Raw genomic sequence first — 23,492 nt, 5'->3', positions numbered from 1 at the left:
CCCGACATAATGGAGATATTATATTTTTACCCTCAATAAAATAATAATTTCGTTATAATAATATTTCCCCCTTACCAATGCTATCACTTTAAATAAGTTTAAATGTTCTAAAAAGTTATGAATATACAAGTCTACTGATATAATTATTATGAATTCATATCATATAGAGTTTTAAATGAACAAAATTAGGAATTGAATTCAATTTTTTTAAAAAAATTATATAATATTAAAAAAAATCTGTGAGATCCGTGCATCGCACGGGTTTTAACCTAGTAATAATTAATCAATGCACCATAAGAGGATGCGCGTGATCTACTTTTCATGTGTCGGGACCGGTTGATGACTTGTGTGTGGGTTTTCGAGTGACCGGAAGTGGTTAAATATTAATATAAAATTGTGATAATTGTAATAAACGGAATACAATACAATTTTTTGTTTAATTTTCACAAATTTTGGTTCATTTTGTTTGATTTTCACATTTTTTGGTTCATTTTGTTGGGAATGGAAATTTTGTATCTAAATATCAAATCATAAATAAACAATATATCCTTTCATTTAAAACTGTGCATAATCTGTGATTATATCTCACAATTAAATGTATAAGATGAAGTAAATCTTAACAAATACTTATTAATTCTTAAATAGTCTGGGAATATCACTAGAAGACGGTTTTTCTCCTATGAGAGCTTTTGTTTTTCTCTCCCTTTTCGAAGTGTGAGAGTGTTGTCTTTTTAATGGCGAGAGTAGAGGATATCAACGATAGGTTAGCAGAAATGGGGATTGACGATGAGCAGAATACGGAACTTGTGTTTGAGGAGGAGGACGAGGACATATCGAAAAGTTTGAAACTTGTCTAGTAGGTCATTTTTTGACTGATAAGAATCTGAATGTTCGAGCTATGAAGTCCAAAATGGCGGATATATGGCGACCTGCAAAGGGGATAAATATTAAGAAGTTGAAGCCAGGTGTGTTTCTTTTCCAACTTTATCAGTTGGATGATTTGGAATGGGTCACAAATGGAGGGCCTTGGAGTTTCGATGGTGCGATGCTTATCACTAGTAAAATTGGTTATGGTGAAGATCCACTGGAAGTTCCATTAATCCATTTACAATTCTGGATTCAGTTATTTGGTGTTCCTTCAGGGTTGATGACTAAAGCAGCGGGGAAACAGTTAGGCAATTTCTTTGGTACGTTTATCTCATATGATCCTAATAATAACTCTAGTATATGGCGTGACTGCATGCGTCTGAAGATCAATGTTGATATAAGGCAGCCTCTAAAACGTAAGAAAAAGATTTGCAGGAAGAATATGTCGGAATGCATTGTCCAATGTAAGTATGAAAGACTTGGCGACTTCTGTTTTGTTTGTGACGTGGTGACACACACTGAAAGGTTCTGCAACAGAAAATCAGCATCGTTGAACAAATATTGTCCTCGTGAATGGGGGGCATGGTTACGAGCTCCGACCAGGAGATCGTTGGGGCAAGAACGAAGCCGTTTTCTCCGTGATGATAGGGATACAGATTGGGACGGGAGTCAAGGAAAATTTCATGTCAATCAGCATGTTCCGAGGGATTCTTTTATTCTAGTGGGATGTACCGGTGTGTATGGGCGGGATTTAAGTATTGAGTTATCTGATAAAGCTAATAGTCAGGGATTTGTTTTTAAATCTGTTGGGGAGAACTCTTTGGCGGTACATGATAGAATTACTGGGCCTACTGAGGAGGAATTAATTGGGCTAAATATGGAGGACAGTAATAAAAGGATACGTGGGCCAGAAAATTCTATGTTAATGGATATTGAGAATGGGGTTACTTCTGTTATTGGGCTTTCTAAAGTTGATTGTCCAGTTTCATCTGGTTCTGATTTGGCTCGCTTGGGCTCAGCTTGCTTGGCAAGCGAGCCAGGCCCAATGATTTTTCTTAGTTAAAAATGTCGAGGGTTGGGATCCTCTCGCACAGTTCGAGTCCTTGGAGATCTCATCAGGTCACATAAGCCTGAGTTTCTTTTCCTTTCGGAGACTATCTCGTTTGCAAATAAAATTGAGGAGCTGCGTATCAAACATGGTTTTGCTTCTTATTTTTCAGTTGATAGAGTAGGTCGTAGCGGTGGTTTAGCAATTTTTTGGAGACACAATGTTAAGTGTGAGGTTACTAGCTTCTCTCGTAACCATATTAATGTAAATTTTCTGAATAATGAGGCTGCTAGTTGGTCCTTGTCGTGTTTTTACGGGTTCCCGGAGAGGGCTCGTAGAAAGGATTCTTGGGAGCTTATTCATAAGTTGGCTAGTATGACTCGGCTTCCTTGGCATATTATTGGTGATTTCAACGATATGTTGTATCCGCAAGACAAATGGGGGGGTGTTCCTCAAGCTACTTCTTTATTGTCTGGTTTTAAAGATGCTTTGGACGATTCTTTGCTGGTTGAATTGGATTTACAGGGAGGTGACTATACCTGGGAGAAATCTCAAAGTACCCTGGAATGGGTTAAAGAGCGTTTAGATAGAGCTTTCGCAACTCGAGATTGGTTGCTTGCGTTTCCTCTCTGCAAGTTACAGGTGGTTCCAGTGCCGGTGTCTGATCATGATCATTTGCTTCTTGATCTGTATAGTGTGGCTTTTTCTAAAAAACAATTTCGTTTTCGGTTTGAAAACACGTGGTTACAAAAGCCTTCTTTTCGTTTCCTCTCTGTAATGTGCTTTATAAGATTTTATCAAAAGTGCTAGCCAACAGGTTGAAGAGAATTTTGCCACATATTATTTCCGAAAACCAAGCCGCTTTTGTTCCTCACAGAAGTATAAATGACAATGTGCTCATAGCATTTGAGCTCATTCATCACACGAAGAAAGCAGTTGGGGGTGGGGAAGGAGATGTGGCGCTTAAGCTCGATATTTCGAAGGCCTACGATAGAGTTGATTGGAACTATTTAAGGCGTCGTCTGCAAGTTATGGGTGTTTGTGACCAATGGATAAAGTGGATGCTCATGTGTGTCAAGACAGTATCTTATGATGTTTGCTTTAATAGTAGCACTATTGGTCCAATTATTCCGTCGAGAGGAATAAGGCAAGGAGACCCTCTTTCTCCCTACCTATTTCTATTTTGTGTTGAGGGATTATCAATCTCTTTGATAAATGTTGTTGATAGAGAGGATATTCATGGTGTCAAGGTGACTCGTACAGGCCCTGTAATATCCCACTTTTTATTCGTCGATGACTCGTTTTTGTTTTTCCGGGTAAATCAAGTTGAAGCAGAGGCAGTCAAACGAATTCTGGATGAGTATGCTGTAGTTTCGGGTTAATCCATCAACTATCAAAAATCGGGCATTTTCTTCAGTTCAAATGTCAAACAAGAAAAACGAGGGCTGATTTCAAATATTTTGGGGGTTCATAATGATCTTCAGAATAGTATGTACCTGGGTTTACCCTCTCTGATTGGGAGATCAAAGAAACGTGTGTTTGGGTTTGTGAAAGACAGGTTATGGAAGAGACTCCAAGGCTGGAAAGCTAAAAAAAAATCACGTGCAGGGAAGTCTGTCCTTATCAAGAATGTTGCAACAATTATTCCTTCATATTGTATGTCCTCTTTTCTTCTTCCTGAAATGATGTGTAAGCAGATGGAAATGATGATGAATAAGTACTGGTGGCAATCAGGTTTTGCGGACAGGAAAAGAATTCACCGGGTTGGTTGGGATGGCATGAGTATGTCCAAGTGTCAGGGGGTATCGCTTTCAGGAATCTGTATGGTTACAACATTGCTCTCATGGCCAAGCACGTATGGAATTTCATTTACAAGCCTAATTCTCTTGTGTCGCGATTTTACAAGGCAAGGTATTTCTCCAACACACATATTCTCCAAGCTATTGTGCGTCCTGGTTCTAGTTTTATCTGGCAAGGCATTGTCAAGGCAAAGAACGAAGTTATGCAGGGTTATGGATGGATTCTTGGGGATGGGAAAACTATCAAATGTTTTCAAGATCCGTGGCTAGCTGGGAAGGTTGGTTTTAAAGTCGATCAGTCTAGAGAGTATGCTGATAACACCTCTGTTGTGTCTCCATTATTTCAAGAGAATGCTAGAGAATGGGACACTAGAAAAGTCATGGAGATTTTCTCTAATGTGGATGCTGATTTGATTTTGGCAACTCGAATTCCTGCTAGTTCTGTGGATGATCGTTTGGCGTGGACAAGGACTACGAATGGCAAATATTCAGTTAAAACTGGGTATCAATTATGGCATGGTCGAAATATTGGCACTGGTAATGTGGTTCAATCGCAGGGTTGGAGTAAACTATGGAAACTTGATCTCCTTCGTAAAATCAAGGTGTTTTTATGGCGATTATGCAGAGATAATATTCCGGTGAAGTCGAGATTAATTGTAAAAGGGGTGGCTTTATCTCCTGTGTGTCCTATGTGTGATAGGGGGAATGAAGACTTACTCCATCTTTTTATGTTATGTTCTTTTGCTATGAGTTGCTGGCACTATGCAGGGTTATCTGTCGATGCAGGGGTCGATGAATCTATCCCATCTTGGCTTCTTGCTCGACTCTCGTCAATGGATATGGCTCAGATTAGTACTGTTGTCAAGGTGTTATGGGGCATCTGGTTTTTCCAGAATAAGAAGGTGTGGAAAAATAAGTTAGTTACAACATCTCTGGAAATGGATTGGAGCGCCAAATGTATTGCAGATTGGAAACGTGCTAAAGATTCTCGAGCTCCTCGGTTAAACCAGCTCCATAAGTCGAGTTCTCAATACTCTATCCGACGGAAGAAGCCAGATGTTGGGTCATTTAAACTCAATGTGGATGAAACATTTCGAGTTGGAGCTTCTTCTTTCTCTGTAGGGTTGGTGATTAGTGATCATGACGGTGCTTTTGTAGCTGCTAAATCTTTGTCGTATCCGATGGTTTCTACGGTGTTTGAAGCAGAGGCTGTAGCCATTCATGCAGGTCTGTCTTGGCTATCCTCTCTTCACTATACTTCAGTTTTCATCGAATCGGATTCTCTAGTTAATGTTCGTGCTCTCCAGTGCTCTCACGAGAATTTGTTGGAGGTTGGCCATATGTTGGAAACTTGTCGTAGTATTCTTGATTCTTTTACAGGCTTTTCCATCTCGTTTATTTAAAGACAAGCGAACAAGGTTGCTCACTTAGTAGCATCTTTACCTTGTTCTCTAAATTGTCCTTATATTGTTATGTCTCCTTCAGGTCTGTTGTTGAAGGCTATTTTGTCTGATGTTTCTTAAGAATGCAAGCTGCTTTATTCAAAAAAAAAACACTTAGAGAGAAATATCATTTTAAAAATGATAATCTCATATCAAGATTTAAAATAAAAAATAATATATAAATGCACACCATATGTCCTTATATCTCACAATTATATATACAAGATGAAGTAAAGCTAAATTGAGAGAGAGAGCTACAGAAGAATGTTCTCGATTTACAATCATGCATTATGTTAATCTATTATCCACGAGTTCTACTACTTTATATCTAAGAACGTATCAAATGACCTTTAACAAGAAAATGTTGTTATGTCTAAGTGGCATAAACATGGTTATTGCTCCATTTTGATTAACATTTTTCAATTACAATTGTTAGATATTGTTAGGAATATGTGTATTAGTTTGATGATAAGTTAAGCAAAACACTTAAGTAAAATCTAGTGTTTGTAGCCTCAACGGATAAGACCACTCTGGCTATCCGTTGATGGAGTAGCTTTACTTAGAAATAAGTTTAGTATTGTAGCACATTTCAGTTTCTGTATTTAAGTTATAATTCTTAGAAGTTGTGGGAAATTATAAGTCATGTTGACTACTAGTGGATATGCAAATAGGAGGGCTAATTGTAAAAAATTTCATGCCTTGTAAGTTTATATAAATGAAGTAGTATCAACTGATAAATTAAAGGCCTTCAACGGATGAGAAACAAAGCTTCAACGGATGTCTCTAAAGCTTCAACGGATAACATCCATCAACGGATGAATGCATCAATGGATAAAGCTTCAACTGCTAATACACCAACAGATGAAAACTTCAACGGATGCTCAATTCAATAGCAGTTGACAGTGACAATTCATAAGCTGACAGAGGCACATGGGTTGACAGAGACAATTGGAATGTGGCAGCCTCTTGGAGGAATCAAGAAAATGCAGCATTTCCATTCTGGTGCAAACAAGGAAGTATTCAAAGATTCACATATTATCCTAGATTGCATTGATAGAGAAATGAAGAAGAAACATGTGAAGAACTATTTTAAAATTGTATTTTATCTTTGTCTTCACTTGTAAACTTGGTGATATATAAACCAGGTTGTAGCTAGTAATTAGAAATGAATTTTCCAGAGCTGTTTAGAAAAATATAGAGAGAAAATCATCTAGTTTGTACTAGGACGCAGCTGTGATCAATTCTTTGAATCACAGATTTTCTGAAATACACATCTCTGGTGGAATAACAAATCCACTAGAAAAGTTTTTAAAACTTTTGTGTTCTTTACATTTGTGTCCTGAATATATATCTGTCTACACATGCTCAAAGCAATTCACACACAACTGTTCATCAAAACACTCAGCCTTTGAAACTGCTCAAAACTTGAAAAAGTTTTGAAATTTACATTCAACCCCCCTTCTGTAAATCTTGTGGCACCCTCCAAACCCGGGTCAGAAGTTTGGGGTCCACACACACACCTTAATTATAACCTGCTTATAACAATAATAAAGATAATAATAATATATGCAATGACCCTACTTACCAACCACCACGGACCGCAACAGGTTAAAGTATGCACACAAGCCAAACACACTAATATATTACAAACCGTTCAAATCCCAACTATTTCAAATTCAAACTGAGTATTAAACATTATTACAAACTTTTACAAACTTAAATTATTCCAAAAGAAGCCTACTAGCTCAGCTTTCTCAACCTGAACCCCTAGCTCTCGCGCTGGACTGGGGATCCTCTTTACCAACTGGTTCCTTTTTAACTGGAAAGAATATAAACAACATCGCACAAATGAGCTAACTAGCTCAGCAAGTCACAATGACAAAACTGAGAATAATGATCATCAGGTGAATATGGTTATGATATCAAGTGAACAATGGATTACGATTTAGAATTGGATATTATACTTTTAATTTAAAACCAAGGTTAGGCTGCTGATCAGTCACGCACTAACCCCGAGCAAGGCACACAGCATTGCTCTAACTACTGGATCCAAGGCACACATTGGCCTAACTTGACCATTATATGGTCTGACCACGAATCTGGTCCACAATTTTATAAAAACAATCCAATTCTAACATAATAACAGAATATGCAATAATAAACAATAACCGAAATCATTAACAACAATAAATGTTTAACAATGAAAGGGTTTCAATCCTTGCAAGGATCAACAAGGTACTTTCAAAGCTTGAATGCTGGGTAATGAAAGAATTGGATAACAAAGGAAACAACGTTTCAGGGTTTCAAGAATTTGGTCTTTCAAAGCATAAGATATCATGGATTGAGTATATAATAATTCAGTTCAGTGTCTGGTATTTAGTTTGTATGTATTTGTGGAGTAGTATCGTAGATTTGTGGTTCGTGTTTGGGTATACAATAATCAATGGCTTAGAAAGAATATGGTTCATAGCTCAAGAACAATAACTGAAATCAGGATTTAGGTTTCCGTGCTTCAAAGCACTTGCAATGTCAACAAGACTATCAAGAATTACAATATCTCGAGAAAATTCAGAACACTTGCCTGATATTAGCTTACTATCCTGCACTTGCTTTCAATCACAATCGTTTTACTCCTCAACTACCTGTTTCCCTTTCCTACGCCTTGCCTCTTCTGCTCACATATCATAAGCATCTATCAATCATCAACTCACATGATTCTATTCAACACATACTTCTATCTACCCTTCGTTTTACCCAAATCCGATTAACGGATTGAAAGTTATGCGATAATCAAGTAAACACCGAATATATAGACCGATAGTCAATTAACAAGTCACATGTAGCACATAATACATCACGTAATCAATGATATATTATTTACAAAGAAATCTCGGGTCATAAATAGGCTTTCTGGTATTTAAAATGATTTTTAAAACATTTTTCGGAATTAAAACGGGTCGTTGGATCAATTTCGGGTTAATAAACAGGGTTCGGTTGGCCCATTCTGGCTCCGAAATAATTTTAGAATAATTATCGAGCCTTGGAAATAATTTAGAATAATATTTTAAAACTCGAAACTATTTTTCAGAATTTTTAAATTATTTTTAAATAATTAAATCTAATTAAATAACTAATTAAAATCAATTAATAATTAATTAAATCAATTAATCAATTAATTTTCGAATTAATTGACTAATTAATCAATTAAAAATTAACTGAAATTAATTAACTAATTAATTCAGATTTATTTGTGAATTAAAAATAATTTTCGGAATTAAAATAATAATTTTTAGAATTTTCAGAAATTAAAAACGAATTTTTATAATAAAAATAAATAGGAAATATGATTTTTAAACATTTTTAAAACAGGAATCCAATTTTTTGCAAAGTCTGGAAACTACAGGGACCAAACTACATCGTTTTCAAAACTGCAGGGACCAAACTACAATTTTGCAGTCCAGTCGCCGGGAAAAAATCGGAGTGGCCGGAGAACATGTTCCCGACGTCCTCACCCCACCAACACCTACAGATCACATCTACAGGTTACCGGGAACACAACCATGCAATCAAAACAACCTAACAATCCCTGAGTTGGCCGGAATTTGGCCGTGAAGTTTTCCAGTTTCCGGCGAACATCGAAAAACTTCAAAACACAACTCCCTTCTCTACAGACCTCGTTGGTTCATGAAACTTATACGACTAGATTGCAAATTTCACAGAGAACACAACCCACTATAACACAGCATCAATCTATCACAGAATAAGAAACCCCCAAATTTCAATTAAGAACATTCATACGGGTTATAAACCCTAATTTTGAAATTCGAAAATTAAACTCAAATTTGAACATGTTATTGAACTCCAAATCAGACATATGACATATGAAAATCATCAGGAAAACAATCTCTACAACATGCAATCATCAAATCATACAAACAATCATCCGAACAAAAAATCATATTTTTAATAAAATAAATTCGAAAATAAATAAATTTTTAGAAAAATAACCTTGATTTCTGCAGTGAAATAAAGCTCAGAATCTGATAGAACACCTCAAATCCTTCGTTTTGGTTACTCAAGCTTTAAAAACAGAGATCGGTAACGCCTTCGTTTTGCTGTTTGATTCTTAGAACAGTTTTAAGAAATTAGGGCTTTTCTCTGAAAATTATATAATTAACTATCTGCAAATGATTTTGATACGAAATAAAATACGGTAAAAGGCTATTTATAATTACGGAAAATTTGTATCCCGTTGGATCATTCCGGATATAAGACAGTACGTTTATCTGTAAAAACTGATCCAAACGGTATCGGTTTTCGGGATAATTATCCAAATCAGTACAATTTGTACTGCGGTCTTGGTCTCATCGCCTGGTTACACGTATTACGAAGTGATAATTGGAATAGTTTAATAAAAAGCTCCCGTTTATCGAAAATACGGGTTTTATTGATTTACCGAAACGAATATTGTATCGAAAATGTTGCGCCGGGACCCGCGCAGGACAAACCGTAAGCCGGATCGAAAAAGTCGAAACATGAAAAATGCTCGGAATATTCCAATTAGGTTAGGAAGGAGTTCTCGGAAGAGTTTCGGGTTCCAAAAACGTAACAACGGTTGACGTCGGTTGGTTCCTGTTTTTATAAAATAGATTTTAATTAACCGGAAAAAGATTTTAGAAATTTCATATGATTCTTATAAATCCATATATCAACATAAAAATAATTAGGAAGATATGATAATTATCTATATTTTATTTTGGACATATAAAAATTAAAATACTCAATTAATATTATTTTTGAATATTCAAGTACAGATAACACTTAACAATTAACTCACAGAATAGATACTGGGCACACATAATAATATCAAAAATAATTACACGATATATCCCGGATATTACAAATCTCATTGTTAGTTACTTGGGAATAACAGATATTTTAAATTAAATTGATAAAAAATATTAAATTTAGTAGTAAAATTATTATATACATTAGTCTCGTATTTAAATCTCATCAACAACATTAGCTAATTAATAAAATTACAACTAATTTATACATTCATCTCAAGTTTGAATTTCACCAATAACATTTAGTACCATAAACAATATTTATTAATTACAATGTAAACAAATTTCATTTAACAAATAATTCATACATATAATTCATATTACAAATACGACAAAAAAATATATTAAAAATAATGAAAAACTAGAGCTTGTAAAAACAACTGATACGAATTAATTATACACAAATTTAATATTATGATTTAAAACTATTCCAAAACAAGTTCATATAAAATTTATGCGACTCTTCCCTAATAATTGATTTTCACCCATTATAATGCGTTCGTTTAAGTTATTTATAAAAATGAAAAATTCAATTATTTTTAATGAAAGAATTTTAAAATATTTATTTACAAATAATTGAATGTATTGATTTACATGTACAAATAAATGACTCATTACCTCCTATTTAGAAAATAAATAGTATCTTTTATTTTTTTACACGTACATTTAAAAGTTTTACCAATGTAGTAAAAAATATCGTTTTCAAAATCTTTTTTTGGAATAAAAGTTATAAACTAATTATTTTATTTGCAAAAAAACATTAAAAAAATAATTTATTTACTATATAGTCAAACTTTTTAAAATTACGTGCAAAAAAGTCAAACGATTATTACAAACATAGAGAGTATTTTTTATGACAAAATAATATGATCCAATGAATACCCGATCTGAAATTTAAAATTTTGGATTTACCCAAACTTAAATTTTTTGATTTGAATTTGGATATGAAATTGATTTTTAACCTCGAAAAATTTTGAATTTGGATTTGGATTTCGAGTATATCGAGCCAAAATACGAAACGCAATTCAAACTTGATCCGAACTTGAAACCCGAAATAAACCTGAACATATGTATTATAATTATATATATTACACATTATAATATATTTTATAATATATATATATATATTTTCCGGAACCTATATTTTTATATTTATGTTAAATTTTAACTAAATAAATTTAATAAAATTTAATTATTGTATAATTAAAACAGTTGATAAGGTGCATAGAGAATCTTCTAGTAATAAATTTAATTAATTGGGTATCTATTAAGTTGATTTTTAAAATGTTAGTTATACATATAAAACACAATTAAAATTGTGGTGAAATGGTTGAAAATGGACTGTTAAAATGTTTCACTTGCAAGTCACAATTTTGATCTCAATCACTTGAAATATTATTAATTTATACAAAATTTTCAATTTCGGGTTTGAGTTTCGGATTTCAAATTTTGGGCGTGAATATTTAATTTAAAAAAATATATGTTTCACATATACCCGAATCCGATGAATTAGGTTCGGATATGCATTTTTGAGTATTTTCCGGGTTTAGACCGAACAATGAAATTCAGTTTGTTACGGTTCTGAAAATCATAATATACTTAACAAATAATATTAAAAGGCGAGTTTTTGACAAAACTTGAATATAATAACCAAAAACCAAAACCAAGGAAGTAGTTCCATCTTTGGAAAAATAGTATATTTAATGAATGGATCAATAAGTTGTATAAATATATAGTAGCATATAATCCGTGTGATTTACGAATAACTTTTAACATGACTTTTTTTATTACCATCTTGATTTAAAATTATATTTTCAATAGTTGGGAAATTAATTGAAAAAGATAATAAGTGATAATAATATATAGTTTATTGTATTTTGAGACAAATAGATGATGGTGAAAAATCAAAATACCCATCATTTGGAGGGGGCAAATTATCAAAACACAGTTTTGGCGATAAATATTCACCGAATAAGTATCTTGGAGATGCGTGTTTATTTCTTTTATCTCCGCGTGTTCCATTTTGGCAAATGCATGTTTTTTACCGAATTTTAAATAGTTGAATACGCACCTCCTGAATGCCATATTTTGGGTAGTGTTCAATTATTTTATTTTGGGCAGTTGATCTCCAAAAATGAGGTATTTTGATATTTTTTTAATAGATGAAGGGGGTTGTACCTGAATCCTAAATATAGATAATATAAAGTCTATAGATAATATGTTGATAATATGTTGTTAACGAGACTTGAACCAAGTGTTATGAAATACAGAATATCCAAATAAAAAATTAAAAATTTAATATGCTAAGGGGATTCGAACCCAGGTCCTACAAAAGTTATTAAGATATTAATATATTGAATATTATTTTATCATTACATCTAAGGGTTCTCATATTTTGCTTAAGATCTAAGATTGTTCTAAGATTGTTATTTATCATACCAAATAACTATACCGAACAACCAACAATACTATCAAATAGAGGGAGCCTATAACTCAGTAATGCACCGGTTGATTCCAACATTTGTTATCTTATTGTTAATATAATGTTAACCACATTATACCGAACAACCAACTTTCAAATAGTGAAGTCTATAACCGATGCGATACATGGATTAATTCCTAACATTTGAATATAATGTTTAACCGCATTTTCTATTCAGTCTTTTTCAAAATTATTGTTCATATTCAGTTAATATTATAATTTAAGTGTTAGTTTTTTTATAATCTAATTTAAGTATTAACTGTGTTAACTTATTTGAAAAATAAAATATATTTTTGGTAGGTATTAGGTTGTATGATCTTTACAGAAAAAGATGTGATTAAATAAAAAAAATGTAAATCTAATTGGTGACAAAATGAGTGAAACGAAGTGAGTATTATAATGGAGAATGTTAGCTCCAGTTGCAAGATAAAGAAAGAATATGCTCTTGTATTCTTCATAAAAAGAATACAAGACAAAACAAGTGGAACAAAGTGAGAATATTCTTCATAAAAAGGTGACAAAACAAGTGGAACAAAGTGAGAATTATAATTGAGAATGTTATAATTTTGAAGTTTAAAATAGATTGGCATGTACCGAACCTAAATATTCTATTAATGGAATTTGTTGAATAAAATACTATAATGGCTGGGCATATTGAAAAAGTTAAAGAACATATATTTAATGAATTCGAATATGCTCTTGTATTGGGCTGTTCAACTAAATAGATTTTAAAATAAATAGGTGAATATAAAAAATGCGCAGTTTTTTTAGCTCCAGTTGCAAGATAAAGAAAGAATATGCATACAAGTATCTAATCCTACAAAATACATGGGGCAAATGAAAAGAGATCAAGAAAAAAGTTATATTGCATGCTAAGTTTTGCCCCAGACCTTAACTTTTCAAAAGTTAAAAATACACTCATAGAGTGTTACTAGAAACTCGTGAATATCCCACATTGAAAGAACTTGAAACAAATACTCTGTATATTAACAAGGTGTGCAACCCTTTTGCTCACGACCTTACTTGAACAGGATCTGTTCTATAGTAATCGTACCTCTGTATCCTTGATTTCTAAGGAGACAGGTGACCAAGTCTGGTGGATGAATCATGACTGCAGGACCAGAGCGTGATTAACAGCCCTGCATGGTCAGTGCACCATTCAGAGCCGTAGAGGATCGTTCTCAGCTGGGGTTTCCCGGCTGGGGTGGTCTTGCAGTTGTCTGACAGACCCCCTTAAACTCTTTTTTGCTGCCCTCTTCATTTGGAGTGGTCTGCTAAAACATGGTGGCTTTTGTACATTCACAGACATTAACCCTTTTTTTCGTGCATCAAAGACCTTAACCTCTTTTCCCCACTGTTTTTCTTTGGATTCTTAAAATATTTGCTACTTATGAGTTGAGACCTGTACATCTTTAATCAAGGGGAACAGGGATGGTTGGGGCAAGACCAGAGCGTGATTAACAGCCCTCAGTGGTCAGTATGCCGCAGGTTCCCGTCTCTGCTATAAATGGATTTTTCTTTACTGGGACGGGCACATTACATTTCTAAGCATATTCTCTGCCTTGTATGTCCCATTTCTTCCAAGGAGCCGCAACACTAAGTTCAGGGTGTAGGGCAAAGAAAATGAGCTCAAACCGCACCTACATACGACAAATACAGAATAGTTTATTAGAGAACTGAAAATTGGACTACATCACAACAGTTAAAATCACTAGAACATTTAACAAAGATGGCCAAAACAGCAAACACAATTTCAAAGCACCTGATCATTTCCCTTTCCTGTGCATTCCAATCTCTCGGGCGACATCAACCATAGCCTGTCAGCATAAAATAAACAAGCTGAATACGTTACTAAACTACAGTGTAATGCATTTCATCTTTTTTATAAAATAGAGGTTATAGGTTTCAGGTTTTAGGTTTTCTGGCCCCAATTTTCTGTAATAGCCAAGTGAATTAGCTATTGACAATTCTTGCGTGATACTTAAGAAAGTATAAGGGCAGGCTGGATTGCATGAAAATGGTGAACGACGTTGTCAACATCACATATCAAAGAGCTGACCGGATTCCTTCTAATTAAACGCAGCCATGTGACGAGCACATAGCGAACTATTCTTTTGCCTTTTACTAAAGAATACTGTGCGCTCATCACTTACAGGGACATACGCCTATTTTTAGAGTGGGGTTTATCTATGGAACACCTAACAATTCAAGCCATAAGATTTATGCAATCAATCGATGAAAAGGGTATACCTAAATCTTAACTTTGAAGTGTTTTAACAAACCTGTTCTACAATTGACGTGCTTCTCCTTTTTTGTCAACTGATAAGAACGTTCATGTGTCTTGATTCATTTAGTTAATGCTTTTTTTGTCAACTGATAAGAACGTTCATGTGTCTTGATTCATTTAGTTAATGCTTTCTGAAAGTTTACCTTCTACTATGTCCATCAAGTTATTTCCCGTGACTTCTATTAATTAATTTGGAGTTCATATCGCAAAAGCTAAAGATATTTAGCATAAAATAATGCAATAAGGAAATTTGTTGTGTTCTTCCCCTGTCCTGTCCCCTGGTTTACTTGGTGGAGTAAAGCCTTTTTCCTATTGAAGACCTGCAAAGCTTTGAATTTTAGACCACTCCGTTTTACATATTTTGACGGTCTCCTCGTTTGGCTTCTAGCTTTAAAACTTCAATAAAGGTTATATGGACTCTGAACTATTTCTTCTTATATTTAAATAGCACCAAAAGACAATATATTGTGAAGTGCATGCGAGCACTTGATCTACTCCGGTTAGCATACAACCCGCATCGAAAATATTATTTCACATCCATAAATAAATCGTCTAGCACACCTATAAATAACTAGCACCGAGGAAGCTTTAAAATCACACAGCCATGTGATGAGCACAAAGCGAACTATTCTTTCGCCTTTTACTAAAGAATACCGTGTGCTCGTCACTCATAGTGGCATACGCCTATTTTTGGAGGGGTCTTCCTTTTGGTTGGCTCCCTACAATTTAAGTTCATAATTAATAATTAATTCCATAGTTTAAATTGTTTTACTCACATGTGTTTGAGAAAAATTAAATATCAGATTTGTCACTCTTACTAATATTGATTAATAGAAAATTTGTATTTGTAAGTGTTAAATAAATTGATTACCAAGTGCAAATGATATCGATAAATGCACATATATGTGCTCGACAAGTAAAATTACTTCGAGTATCACACATTTTTCTTTTTTGAATGATACAACAAGCAACAAAATGAAAAGTTGTGAATTCTAGTATTTTATATAATATGTGGAGATTCTAAGAGATCTATTTACCAATTATTTTTAATTAATTAAAATAACTTTAAATTTAAAATAATTATTACTCAAAATTTTTTAAGATCTAAATATAATACATAAAATACTAGAATACACGAACTTTCACTTGGTTATAGTAACATTCAGGAAAAATATAGACTTAATAAAATATTATTCTTAGTTCTCAAGCACGTGTAATTTTTTTAGTTTGAATACATTTATTTTTTTATAATTACTATTAAACTTTGAGGGACGTGTAGTGTGTAGCACAAGTATAACAAAATTGGCATTCCAAAGGTGTTGCAAAATGAAAAGGCAATGCATTAGAACTTCGCAAATTCAATTGGTAAATTCATAAGTTCAATTCCAACTAGATGCCGGTTAAGTGCTCCTCGCTTATAATAGTATACCTAATTTTGAAGGGTGTCTACTGATTTTGCCACTACAACTTCAAAAATTTTTAAAATTAATTTTAAACATTTACTTAAAATCTACTTAGGTGTTCAACTCGAACTTTCTACCTCTAATTTTGCAAAAAAATATTGGTTGTTGAAGTTTGTATCATTTCCTTATTTTGTAAAATAATTATGTAAAACATCGTAAACTCTCGGTTTAGAAGGAGAAAACAACTTCTTATTTTAAGAATAAGATTAAAATTAAAAAAATGAAATGACCAAAGCTTGGGAAATGTTAAAACACTCTAGCACTTTTTTTCACTAGTCATACACTCGAACACCTAAACCACATCGCTTGATTTCTCAATAAAATTAGGAGGCAGCTGTTTAAAATACAAACAAGTACCAAGTTTAGTGGCATCTTTGCGCTTGGGGCAATGACGCAGCTAGTGAGGAACTAACCGAGGCGCGTCAATTGCTGGTTGAAAACTATTTCCAAACCCCCTCCTTGGTCTTGGCTTTGCCTCGTGTCATTGAGAATTTTTGGAAGGGTTCCCTCTAAACTAGGGAAAAGCCCTACAATTCTCAGTTTAATATTTTTCTAGTCCCACCCAAACCAACTTCACTAAATATCTCAACAGTTTACATCACGCTTGCTAAATACTAGTAACAGTTTAAAGCAGCAATCAAATATGATTTCTATAGCACAGAGGGCAATAAAAGCTTAAGAACTGATCTTCGTACCTTGCTTGTGGAAACATAACACCAACCTTCCTGATTACCATCTCAACTTGCCACCGTCTACCATCTCAACTTGCCACCTCAATTCCAAAAGTAGTTAAAAAAAATTTGAGCAACAGGTCGATCCCGTGGCATCAAACACAAACAACTGTCCAATCCATCAAACACAAACAACTGTCCAATCCCCCTAAGAATATATATGGTTATTTTTTTTTTTTTGAGAAGCCATGCAGCATGTAAAGACAGCAAGTCAGCAACAGGTCAATGCCCTGGCATCAAACACAAAAACTGTCTAATCCCACTAACACTTATAAATTTGTAGCAATTAACAGGATTATGTGAACAAAAGCCCCATTTACCTCATTTTCTGGCCATTGAGTTTTGATGCCAAATAAAAACTTTGTATTTCTTTGTATAGAACAGGCTCGGGATTGCACACTTTCCTGCAAGTCAAAGGCAAGCAGCTATGAATCATGCATGTAGAGTGTTTGTTTTCCAAGAGCATCAACTTGTTGGAGATGGTAGTATGGCACACATTCTGGATACCATCAGAACCGACCAATCTATATTCAGTGTCGGGGATTTTTCGAAGGAATCCCTTTAATACAGGGGTGAATCCTTATAACTCCAGTGTAAAATTTTTCATTGTTCACTAAAATCTGGTGGAACAAACAAGGCCTCGAATTAGTGAATCGCATTGAGAAGAATAATTTGACCATAAAACCAAAAATGTAACTCATGAAAGCTTAGATGTCTCCGCCAGCACCTATAATTAATCAAGTTTTCTGCTCTAGACTAAATATCTACATGATACATTAGTCCAGAATGTATCAAATCTGAATGGGACTTCATGAAAATTAAGATAAAAGCATAAACGCAGTATAAAGGGAACTTGTAAAAAAGAAGAGAATGCCTGATGTCTTAGTACAAGCAGAAGCGGATGGAAGACAAGTCTTCATGCTAGGGCTGTCTATTTAGATTATACATGATGTAACCTGCCATGATTTAAAAGCAATTAAATAAAAAATTTAGAAGCGTGACATTAACAATGTTCATCTAGGTAATCAATAAAGTCAGAACACCAGATTGGGGAATAAACTTTTAGTTTGAGTGTGCAATTAATTGTTGGTGAATCTGTATTTTGGACTAAAAACAAATCAATTAGGGAGATCTCAAAGGCAAGCAGATTGTAACGTTTTAGTTCAATAGGCAGACTTTGTTTTGCATCAAAGTTATTTTCTCCCTAATTCAATAGGCAGACTCTGTTTTAGATCAAGTGTAGTATATGTTCTTAACAGTTTAATAGGTTTAATATCTGATATGTAGGCCATTGGTTCACATGATATTAAATTAATTTTATAAAGGGGGGAGACTCGTCACAATAGCTTGCTATTGGAGTCTTTATGAGGTGCCCAAGTGTTGCACTGGCTCACCCCACCAAAACATAGTTTAAATATATTCATGACGCTTAGCTTTATATATTCATCTTTTTGAAAGTACCTTTTAGCAAGAGTGTAACAATTATAACAGTTTGATCAAGGTTTTTCTCAACCAACTGACAGTGCAAGGTTGCATGATACCAAAAATTAATGATTATGAATACCTTATTTTCCGCTTGGAGTGAATATCAGCAACTGTGCGGACTAACTTCAGGCAGAACAATAGAGTGACCATTTGATGCAGAAATTGGACTTCTGTCTGCTTGTCAACACTCCCGAGGAAAAAATGATGCTGTCACTCTTGATAATTATATCGCTCCTGAATCAATTGTAGTAGCCTAATAAATGCTTTCTTTTACGTCAAGAACCCGTCATGGATCCATATGAATGGTACGATGTAATGAAGGAAATGTATTAAATGACGAGCACAACATAAGAAATATTTCACCACAACAGCAAACAAGAAAAAGAATATAAACAGGCAACCTGTTACTCGTTCACACAACCATCTTTTCACATTGGGAGAGGTTCCGTTATTCATTCGTGAAGTTGTGGTTCTGAAAATTCAGTTTTGACCCCGTGGTTGTTTGGATGGCAGATGACACAACTTGTTTCAAATCTCAACCTTTCAATGTTTTAATCAGCTTTTACTAAATGAAACTAAACTAATAATGTATAAGGCAGGTTCTCAAGATTCTGATATTGGAGACGATATGTATTGTTGCATTAAAAAATGTTACGATTTATGTTGACGATGCAAAAAGTCTAAAGTTCTCTTCCTAGTAAATAAAATTTTGTGGCTGACCTATGACAATACCATGGTGTGCTCACCACATGTTTAACCATTACAACCCACTTAAAATATATTTCCAAAATGCAGGTTACTCACAACTTGGATAAATTATATTTAAAAAAATATGTAAATTTGACGAAGACTAATAATTATGACCAAGTAAAATATACAGCCTTTGGTGCCCGGGGATAAACAGCACTATTCAACATAAACACAAGTCTTGCGGTTGAAAGTCACCACTTCAACAAGCACAAACTAAAAAGTAAAATAATATACGAAATAGTGAAATACTATTTTGTGGGGATTAAGTACTTTGCATGCTATAAGCAAATGTTGGACATTCACTTCTAATTTGGGATGCGACCAGCTTTTCTTTATATACAATCATGTCCCAATTAGAATATCTTCTGTTAAATAAATAGGCCTGGTCAAATAAAAATATCCAGGGGTCCAATTCAGATAGATAGGCTACGATCTAACCATTGACTAGCTTAGAATTTATAGAACAATCCGCTAAATTTTAAGCCACAACAATCTCATAGGAAAGCAACACCCGCTCATCTTTGTTATCCATAACACCTAATCATTAGATTAAAAGCATTGCATGTTGGCATACACTTGCTCTCTTAAAAGCCTTCATATAATAATCTCCCACATTGGCTGAGGACAGAGATAACATCTTATTCATATTATAACAGTTTAAGTACATATTATGTCCCTTCGGGGACATCCGATAAAATTGGAACGATACAGAGAAGATTAGCATGGCCCCTGCGCAAGGATGACACGCACAAATCGAGAAATGGTCCAAATTTTTTTTTTTGCCAAAACCAAATACAGGAAATGGATGGACTATGTAAATATTTTTAAAAAATATTACATTTAAATAGAAAAAATAACAATAACACTACATACATGAAAATTTGTTAAATTGTAAAAAAATAGCTTAGATACAACTAACTGGGAAAAAAACATAATTCGAGATTTTCTTACTGATTGAATGGTGCCATTAGATGCACTAATTTTAATTTCTTCAATAAAAACTAATGAATACAATTAGAATACAAATCAATTTAAATTTAATACCTTTTTCTAGTTACATAAGGAGTCTATTACAGTTTAGTTACATTAGGAGTCTAATACAGTTTTAGAGATTAAATGTGTAATTAAAGTAACAACTAATTTCAACTAGTCCTAAGCAATGGCTACTCTACTCATGAAGTGACGCTGCACCTGCATGCACTCACCCATCCTCCTATAAAGTAACTCTGCAGCACTCACCCATTCTTAACCGCGCAATATATTAGTTTATGACTAAATGGTGCGGGATTTTAATTCTCAAATCAAAGATGATAAATGGACCATATCTATAAGTGAAATCTAGAAACATGCAATAAGCCTTTTGTACCATGCCCTCTTGTAACCATGAAATCGCCTTCTTTTAAATGTACGACTGGCAATAAAGAGATCAAAAAGCTTCTACTGGCACAAATAGAGGTTACCATCCTGGATTTTAAGCAGGCTCGGATACAATATGCTTGTGAATTTAGGTTTCGAGATAAATCAAAAGCTATAATGCCTATACAATTAAGCTGCTATTGGATTCAATGAGATAAATCTGTAGCAATCAACATGATCATGTAAACAAGAAAAGATAAATTTGTAGCAATTAACAGGATATTGTAAACAAGAAAAAGCAACATAAATTAGTTGACTTGTACAAATATAAGAATTTGCATACTTCATAGACTTGTGAAATGGATACCTCTTTCGCATCGACATGGAACGACTTAATGGAAGAGGTGATTTTTCCTAAACGCCGGAACCAACACGATCCCTGTTTCCGTTTTAAACCTGCCTAAGACTCGATGATGGAGAATAAACAGTATTCAAAGAAGTGTCATTGTACACCAATGCAACTTTTGCAATTTAGCTAACTTTGTGCCCTTACCAGATTCATTTCCACTTATGTTTTTCACCGTGAATAGTGTTCTTTAAACTTTTCTACACGTAATAAATTGCTTCCTTGCTGCTGAATTGAATCAGATACACAATATTAGTAACATATTATCATTGCATACTTCATCAAAATACCCTCTGATTTGAAGGGACGTACGAAACAAGCCCGAATGTCTGAACCAGCCAAATATTGATTCACATCTTTAAAAGTTAAATGGCTGATGCAGCATTTCCCTATGAGAAGCGATGCCTGCATATTAAGAATGAAATTTGAGCAAGAGGTCAATTAATGTACAAAATCATCTTTTAGATGTCATATGAATTAACTTCTCGTAGGTGAATTTTTGGAATGCACAATCCAATATATACATCATTCCTTTCTAAAATTCACTTGCCTCGAGCATAACTCTAGAATATATTGTTGACAATTGCCACTTGGTTAAAAATTTTGAGTATAGAGATGAGATAAATTCCTTGATATTAGTGGAAATCCCTGTGTCATTCACAACACCAAGTGAGATCAATTGAATATGTTAATACATTCATGCCAGCATATAACGGGACCAAACTGTTGGAAGATGCAAATGTTCATAGTGATTAGCCTTAGAATTAAGTTCACCAGTTCTTCGACATGAATTGCTAAAGGTTCAGGTTCGTGTACTCCAAAACAATAAATAATTAATAAATTAAAAAAAAATCATGCACCAAAAAGCATCTATATTATGACCTAACCATCATTTAGAGTGAAACAGCATATAGAACTATAACATATGTTCCTACTGCCTCCAAATTTTTGCATAGAAAAGAAAAACATAATCTAAACAACTTAAATATGTTAATCCCACTCCATTCTTTACATACTTTTTCCCTATACACGGATACTTTTTAATTATTTACTAAATAATTAAAAAAATTTTAAAAAAAACTACATGTACCAAAAAGCATCAATATCTTGTAACCTAACCATCATTTAGATAGTGAAACAGCATATGTGATATAAACAACTTAAATACATCATTTAGATAGTGAAACAGCATATGTGATATAAACAACTTAAATATGTTAACATGTATAACAAAACTGATAGGGTGTTTGTGTTGGTGCAGTGGCTTTCCCGAGGGAGGTAAAGAGTTCGAATCTCGGGATGCGCGAGTGTTGTAACTATAAAAAAATAAAAGAAAGCTGATAGGAGAAACAATGTAACTAACCGGAAAGTGACGCCGGAAGTTTCGTCGATCGAAATAGACCGTCACTCGCTCCTCTTTCATCTTCTGCTTTGGTTGTTTTTGTTTGAGTTTTGAGAATCCCAAAAAACCCTCAAGTAATAATAAAGCAAATACTTGTTTGCAGTAATATTTTTGTACAAAACAAACACGGCCTTATATGTGAGAGTGGGGGACCGTGAAGTAGGTGTACGTGTCCACCATCAAACATGCTTTTAAGATGCTCTTGTTTCATTTTCAATGCACATTTCCCATGAGCAGAAGAAGCAATAAAATACTAATAAATAAACCCTGCTTCAAAAACTAACACAACTCAAGTTTTAAAAAGAAAGAAAATTACCTGACAAAAAAAAAGAAAATTAAGTGTTCGAATTTAAAAAAAAAAAGTGATGATGAATATATAAATTTAACAAATTTTTACTACTTCAAAAATGAAATTGAAAATATTTTACCTCATAATCACTTATTTCTTCTTTTTAAAAACTCGGGAATAAAAGTGAAACTAATTTATGCACAACTAATTGATACTATTTTCTTAACAACCCTCTACCACGACTAATAATGTAAGATCAGACTTCAACTTCTTTTCTCTCAAAACTCTAATCAGAGTCGGTCGTCATTCATAATTATCATCCATCTTTCACCATCCCCTCCTTCCATCAAATTCACATGCATCTCATCAATCTTCTCATCCCGTTTCCTCCATTTCTAAATCTTTAATTTCTATTATAATAATTTTTAATAAAATCGAGATCTAAATCTTTTTGGGTGTGATCTTGTTACCGTACCCATCTTTTTGGGTTGTTGATTGTCCCCAATTTTTGGATTTTTGGGTGTATGTCTTGTTGCGTTTTTGATTCATTGTCATGTTGCATTAAGAATGATTTCTACGGTGTATTGGGAGATCTGGGCAACCCACTTCAAAACTGAAATTGTGGTACTTATCGCGAGAGCTCACATCGCACAACAAAGGATTGTTCAATATATGAGGCATCTGTACCCCCGACCTTAGTTGGTGTAACTGACAAATATGGACAGTGGTCTATCACCGGTTTTTTATATGCGCGGGTCAATTGTGATTCTACTATTTTCAGTTATAGTGGTGTCGACTGGATTGCTCGAGAAACTTTTGTAATCATTTTTATTATCAA

General features: G+C 33.8%; 1 long non-coding RNA gene, 5 other non-coding genes and 1 pseudogene across 16 annotated transcripts; 6 read left to right on the top strand and 1 right to left on the bottom strand.

Annotated features, from left to right (window-relative positions):
* Positions 1-13,333: 13,333 nt before the first annotated feature.
* On the bottom strand, positions 13,334-22,461 carry LOC141668744 (uncharacterized). Of its 11 annotated transcripts, none has more exons than XR_012553182.1 (10): positions 22,327-22,461; positions 21,514-21,611; positions 21,276-21,368; positions 20,925-21,191; positions 18,531-18,685; positions 17,474-17,922; positions 17,287-17,370; positions 16,931-17,196; positions 14,248-14,302; positions 13,334-14,125 (listed from the first exon to the last, which is right to left on the bottom strand). It is a non-coding gene; the product is annotated as an uncharacterized LOC141668744 (long non-coding RNA). The 11 variants fall into 11 exon arrangements; XR_012553181.1 differs by having other exon boundaries at positions 17,287-17,586; positions 17,664-17,922; XR_012553184.1 differs by having other exon boundaries at positions 17,287-17,586; positions 17,841-17,922.
* LOC141669836 (small nucleolar RNA U3) lies at positions 13,499-13,715 on the top strand. Its single transcript, XR_012554089.1, has one exon. It is a non-coding gene; the product is annotated as a small nucleolar RNA U3 (small nucleolar RNA).
* Positions 14,566-14,684, top strand: LOC141669427 (U5 spliceosomal RNA). The gene has a single exon (XR_012553713.1). It is a non-coding gene; the product is annotated as a U5 spliceosomal RNA (small nuclear RNA).
* LOC141669211 (U5 spliceosomal RNA) lies at positions 15,373-15,489 on the top strand. The gene has a single exon (XR_012553502.1). It is a non-coding gene; the product is annotated as a U5 spliceosomal RNA (small nuclear RNA).
* Positions 16,606-16,751, top strand: LOC141669061 (U4 spliceosomal RNA). The gene has a single exon (XR_012553359.1). It is a non-coding gene; the product is annotated as a U4 spliceosomal RNA (small nuclear RNA).
* Positions 18,160-18,370, top strand: LOC141669971 (U2 spliceosomal RNA; annotated as a pseudogene).
* LOC141669576 (U6 spliceosomal RNA) lies at positions 19,874-19,976 on the top strand. The gene has a single exon (XR_012553849.1). It is a non-coding gene; the product is annotated as a U6 spliceosomal RNA (small nuclear RNA).
* Positions 22,462-23,492: the final 1,031 nt, after the last annotated feature.

This window comes from Apium graveolens, chromosome 6, assembly GCF_009905375.1.
Source record: "Apium graveolens cultivar Ventura chromosome 6, ASM990537v1, whole genome shotgun sequence".
Classification (NCBI taxonomy): Eukaryota; Viridiplantae; Streptophyta; class Magnoliopsida; order Apiales; family Apiaceae; genus Apium; species Apium graveolens.
Note: the sequence above shows the minus strand (reverse complement) of the source record. Positions and strands in the feature narration are given on the sequence as shown.